This window comes from Antechinus flavipes, chromosome 1 (assembly GCF_016432865.1).
Source record: "Antechinus flavipes isolate AdamAnt ecotype Samford, QLD, Australia chromosome 1, AdamAnt_v2, whole genome shotgun sequence".
Classification (NCBI taxonomy): Eukaryota; Metazoa; Chordata; class Mammalia; order Dasyuromorphia; family Dasyuridae; genus Antechinus; species Antechinus flavipes.
In genome coordinates, this window is record NC_067398.1 from 15,435,838 (window position 1) to 15,442,867 (window position 7,030).

Here is a 7,030-nt window from a genome sequence, read left to right on the forward strand (position 1 = left end):
TTTATTGAGTAAAGTCCCAGGGATACATTTATGTTTAAGGAAAATCAATTTGTCAGCCATGTGTTGAAAGGATTGGTGTGAGGAGAGTCTAGAAGCCAGCAGATCACAGAAGAATATGACAATGATTTGTATGTGAGGCACTAAGGTCTGAGTTTAGTTAGAAGCTGTGAGGAGTGGGGCAAAGGGGTTTGATAAATCCATGGGCAAGTTTCTTACCCTCTACCAACCCAGACAACACTAAGACAATAATTAATGGAGGCATTGCAATTAGTGATTGGAATTTCCACATTCATGAATTCACAGCCCCCTGGCTCATGCACTAAATCATAGTTTCACTTGGAAGAATTTTTAATTATTCATATAAATATAAAATGTTATCACCTAAAGTATACATCTATAACTCCAGGACCTTGCTTAATGCCTGACCTGTAGTAAGTGCACAATTGATATTTGGTGATAAAATAACAGGCATTTAAATCCAAATGTTCTGTCACTGTTTTATCACTGGTGATGAAAGTCATTTCTGTGGTTGTGACTATTTGTTGTCCTCTGAGTTCCATGTGACAATGGTCTGTTCATATCAATTTTTCATCGAACTTGCTGTCTTCTTGGATTGTTTTCATTGTTCCAAGCAGGATCTCTCTGAAAATCTGCCCTCATCATTTTCAGTGATATTTTACAGATAAACATTCTGAAACCATAGCCTTGGTTACCATGTTTAGCTAGTACAAGAGATATTTATAAAAATGGTGAAAATCAGAATCAGTTTCTTTTCCTTTATCTATTTTCTATTTCGAGGGCATTTTAATAGGTTGCCATAAGTCAGGTAAAAGTTCTTATAATTGCTCATGTAGTCCTCTTCTCATTGTTATCCTTTCTTTTGGTTTGGTATTGAGTTTCACTGTTGTCCTGATTAATCAACAGCCCAGTTACATACTGATGACGATCCTTTAGGTCACCAAAAAAACATTACATGTGCAAAATTTCATTTTTGTGGGATGCTCTCCAGAGTCGTGTCCAGTTATGATGATTCCATTCTAATTATACCTCTAGGATTAATGACAAAGAATAACTGTTAAATTTGCTATCATATCTCTGGCCAACATTTGGTTTGCCAGATTTACATGTGGAAGATATGCACTAACCCAATCCCCTCATTTGATGGATGGGGTCCGTTTCCTCATCTATAAAATGAGACCCTCTGAGGTTGCCTACATCTTTAGATATATGATGCTATGATTAATCTTTAGAAGGATTAAAGAGCTTTTCCAGTGTCATACAAGTGGGAAGTGTCTCAGCTGGCACTTGACTCCAGACTCTGGCTCTTAAGTACAGTGTCCTTTCTATCCTATAATGTATCTGGATTATGAATAGTTCCAGAAATCCTACTTCAAAGGACTTATGAAATCTGAATGCATTATCTTTCCATTGCTTCTTTAGACCTTGACTAACAAAACACAGTCTGCTATTATTTTAGTCCCTCTTCAAATTGAGTTTTCAGAATGTAGATTTTTTATTGTCAGTTATCACCCCATTACCTAGGATGGGTTCTGATCAATTAATTGCCAGCTAGTCAAATAGCATAGTTAAGTACTTTTTTTATTTATTTCTTATTTCTTAAGTACTTAGTAGGTGCCTGGCACTGTGCCAAATATTGAATATATGAAGAATCTCAAAAGCATGACATCAAAAAGCTTACATTCAAATGGAGAAGATGACATGCAATAAACTATGTGAATGGAAGATACACATAGTAAAAATTGGCAGTCTTAGATGGGAAATGCTAAAAAAAAAAAAAAAAAAAAAAAAAAAAAAAAAAAAAACCACAAACAAAGCTGTTAGGTGTTAGAACAGGAAAGGCTTCTTGCAGAAAGTAAGGTTTGAACTGAGTATTAAGGAGGTCAGTGAAGTCAAGTAGCAAAGCTAAGGAGGGAGAGCATTCCAGAAAGGGGACAGAATGAAAAAAAAAAAAGAGTCAGAATAGGGAATATTGTATTCAAAGAATTGTTAAGTCAGACATATGCTAGATTATATCATATAGACAGAAAATAAAGAAGAAAGAAAATGGAAGACTAAGAAAGGCCAGGTTTTAAATAGTCTTAAATGTAAAAAATAAATCATATTTAATTCTGGAAGTAATAGGGAGTCAGTGAAATTTACCGAGTAGGGGAATGATATAGTCAGACCTATGCTTTAGGAAAATCATCTAAAGGAGAATGGATTGTGGTGGGGAGAAAATTAAGGGAGAATATCAAGTAGAAGACTACTGCAATAGTCCATAGCATTCAGCATAGTGGCTGAATGGAAAAAAAGATTCTGATGTGAAAGATATTACGCAAGTATTTGTTGTTATTGCTGTGTCATTTTTCAGTTTTGTTACTCCATTTGGGGTTATCTTGGTAAAGACACTGGAATTAATTTCCATTTCCTTCTCCAGTTCATTTTTCAGATGAGGAAAGTGAGGCAAACAGGGGAAAAATTACTTTTCCTGGGTCATACAGATGGTAAGTATCTGAAACCAGATTTGAACTCAGTTCCTCCTGATACTAGGCCTAGCAATCTGTCCAACATGTTACCCAGCTGCTCTTATGAATGTAGAAACTATAACATTTGGCAATTGATTAGACTTGTGAGGTCAATGAGAATGAAGACAACAATTAGATTGTAATCCTCAATGAATGCTAAGGTGATGGTACTCTCAGCACTAGTACAGAATTTAAGAAGAGAGGGGGGTTTGAGGGGTGAAATAAGTTTAGTTTTTTAATGTTGAACTTGAGACAGATGGCCAAAAAGCAAAAGGAACTTCATTAGGACTGGAGCTCAGGAGAGAGATTAGTGATGAGGTTAGGGATACGAAGTATATAAGTCTGGGAATCACCTATGTAGTGAGAATAACTGAAGCTATGGGGGCTGCTGAGATTACTAAACAAGTTCAGAGAGTGAAGAAGGAAGAAGGGAAATGTTCTTGGGAGGGGATGTAACCCAGGTGGAGGTCCAGCTAAGGAAACTGAGAAGGGAGTTTAATGCAGGTAGGGGAGACCCAGGAGACACAGTGTGGTGAAAATTTGGAGAGAAAATTATTCTGGAAAACTAAATAAGATTTTGGGGAGGATGGAAAGGGGGGAAAGGAAAGAGAAAAGTATAACTTGGGGAAAATAAGATGGTAGAAAATGCAAAGTTAGTCATTTTAACTGTGAATGTGATGAACTCTCCTGTAAAACGGAAGTGGATAGCAGACTGGATTAAAAGCCAGAATCCCACAATATGTTGTTTACAAGAAATACATTTAAAGCAGAGGCAACATACTGAGCAAACATAAAAGGCATAATAGATTCTGCTTCAGTTGAAGTAAAAAAAAAAAAGCAGGGATAGTGATACTGATCTCAGATCAAGCAAAAGCAAAGATAGATATAATTAAAAGAGATAAAGAAGGAAATTACATCTTGCTAAAGGGTACGTTAGATAATGAAGCAATATCAATATTAAAAATATATGCACCAAGTGGTATAGCATCCAAATTACTAGAAGAAAGGTCAAGAGAGTTGCAAGAAGAATTAGTAAGATTGTACTAGTGGGGGGTGTCAACCTTGCACTTTCAGAACTAGATAAATCAAAAGAAAGAAGTTAAGGAGGTTAAACAGAATAGTTAGAAAAGTTAGGTATACAGATCATTGGGGAAAATTGAATGGAGATAAAAGGAATATCCTTTTTTCTCAATGGTACATGGACCCTACACAAAAATTGACCATATATTAGGACATAAAATCTCAAAATCAAATGCAGAAAGACAGAAATAGTAAATGCACCTTTTTCAGATCATGATGCAATAAAATTACATGAATTAAATGAGTAAAGGAAAATAGAACAAAAATTAATTGGAAATTAAATAATCTAATCCTAAAGAATGGGTGGGTGAAAAACAAATAGAAACAATTGATAATTTCATTCAAGGAAATGAAAATAATGACACAACATATGAAAATTTATAGGATGCAGGGGAAATTTTATATCTCTAGATGCTTACTTGAATAAAATAGAGAAGGAGAAGATCAATGAATTGGGCATGGAACTAAAAAAAAAAGCTAAAAAATAAATTAAAAACTCCCAATGAAATACCAAATTTGAAATTCTGACAATAAAAAGAGAGATTAATAAAATTGAAAGAAAACAGAATATAGTGTATATGTATACATGTATGTCTAAATGTATATATGTATCTCTAAATAGATATATACACATGCATAAAAATGCAGCCGTGCATTATTATTTATGTATATTCTATATTCCTTGATATCCAGATAGAATGTAAGCTCCTCGAGGACAGAAACTGACTCACTTTTGTCTTTGTACCCCCAGCATTTAACACATTGCCCAATGCAAGCTTTAGGGCAGTGATGTTAGACACAAATAGAAATGGGAGCTACCAAACCATACACTAGGATCTCTACAGGCCACATGTTGATATGGAAAATCACATATTAACATTATCTGTGCTTTGTTGTATTTTTTTTTTTTGTTGTTTCGTTATTCAGGCAGCACTCTGGAATGTTTCGAGTACTGGAGCTAGACTCAAGAAAACCTGAGTTCCCATCTGAGCTTAAATACTTGTTAAAAGTCTGACTCTGAGCAAACCACTTCACTTTTGTTTGCCTCAGTTTCCTCAATTGCGAAATGGAGATAATAATAGCACCTACCTAGAAGGGTTGTCATGAAAATAAGATGACCTCAATGTGAAGATAAAACGAAACACTTAGCAAAATGCCTGGCATACAGTAGGTGCTATATAATTGCCAGTTATTATCATTGTTGTTAATGCCACTTAATAAATACATAACTGTTTTGTTCAATTATTTAATTGAGTAGCATTTGCTAAGCATCTATTATGTACCAGACAAAGCTATGCTAGGTGCTAGAGAAACAAAAAATTGAATAGAATTGAAACAAAAGAGACATGTACAGATGAGCATTTTTAAACCAACCTGCTGTTCTCTTTGACTTGTCTAAGCATCCTCTGTCTTAACCAGGACAAAAGAAGCAGCGGGGTCCAAGTTTTCTCCAAGCTCCCTGTGATCAATGATTCAAGCAGATTTCCCCCCATCAGGCTAATTACTATAAAGTTTCAGCCTGCGATTACTTCAGGGGGACTCTCTTTTAAACTAGAATCTCTTCTTCAACACCCAGTGGCATCTGCTTAAATCTAATCAAGGAAAATGAGTCAAACCCCATCCACCTGTTTCCTTCGTCCATCTCAAATCAAGAAAATGTGAACATTCATGATTCGGAGCAAATGAGCCTCTGTGATTAATCAAAATTTCCTTAAAATACCATTAGTCCCCTGAAGGAAATGCATCAAGTTCCACCAAAGAGGGAATTCAGGGCAACTTCATCTCATGGGGCTCAATTATTTCTAAATTTATTTTTAAATAAATGAGACCTTCTTAAAACCATTTATCACCATGGCAACCAAGCAGCCTTGGAGTTGGTGGGAACTTTGCCTCCTTCCATGTTTCAAAATAAGCTTGTTACTAATGGCTTGGGGAAAGGAATGGTATAGTAGCCAATAAATTAGGGGAAATATTGAGTTTAAAAGGTATCATAGTAAAGTTATGTTTATAGAGTAGAAGAGAATATAAAGACATACAGTCTTATTTTGGGAAAGATATCCAATAAAATTTCATTTTTAACAATTAACATGAGTGGTGCTTAAAAATTAGTCTTCTACAAAGGCTCTATCACAGAGAAGGGTCTGAAATGGCAAAATTCAAATTTATAGCCCAAGAATCTGGGCCTTCTATCAGTGAGGATAGATTCTTTAGCATACTAAGAAATCTTTTTCCTTTCCATTTGGCCTCCTACCTTTGACCCAGTCATCAGACCCTGTCTGATTGGTATCTCTCTGCTAAAAAGTTGAGAGAATCCTTCAACATAGCACTCATACTATTTTTGGAGGCTATCTAGTGGAGGAGGCAGGAGCTAAGAAAAACTGATACATAGGAAATGGTAATAAAATCTGAAGAGCAAAACATCAGATCTTATTGTCTCCTCAGAGAGTGGCAGGAAAGAACAGGATCCTGGGATACATTGGATCTACCTGCCATGCTAAGATTTTTGGGGTCAATGGAAATCACGTCTTTTAAGCTGATTCAGAGGTCAATAACTCTTCATCTCTCCTCCCCTGCCCCCTCCACAGAGGCCTCCATGAGCTGCTTGAACAAGAAGAGAGTTCATGGAATAATATAAAACCAAACATCCTGTAAAGGGGCCAACAGATTAGTGGAGGTCCAAAAAGAGAATAGTTTAAAAATAGAAAATTATGGATAGCTATGGACATATTTGATATAAGAAAAGATAAGATGATGAGTTCAAAATAATGCTTATTTGAGTATATCCTTTTAATGAAAGAGAGAGGATAATAATTCAGTTCACAGTCAATCATTTATTAAGCATTTACTAAATACCTACTATGTGTTAGGCACTATGTTAACTAAGTGTTAGAGATACAAAAAAAAGACAAAAAATAATCCCTGACTTGAGTATTTTATAATCTAAGTGAAAGGACAACAAATATGAACAAACAAAAGGTAGATAGATAGATAGTTATAGATATGAGATAGATATGGATATGGATATATAGTTATACATAGATATAGGCATAGATATAGGGCAGCACTTGGAGTTAGGAAGACATCTACATGAATTCAAATCTAGTTTCAGATATTTACTACTGTGTAACACTAGACAAGTCATTTAACCCTGTTTGCCTCGATTTCATTATCTATAAAGTGAGCTGGAGAATGAAATGGCAAACTTCTCCAGCATCTCTACCGAGAAAACCCAATGAAAAGTTAGACATGAATGAAAAATGACTGACAGGCAGAATCTCCATTTTCCCATCAATAAAATAAGGACGGTGTTGTGGACCAGATGGGCTCTAAGTCTCTTTATTATTATTATTAATTATTATTATTATTTTATTTATTTGTACTTTGTAGTATTTTATTTTTTCCACTTATATGTAAAGATAGTTTTC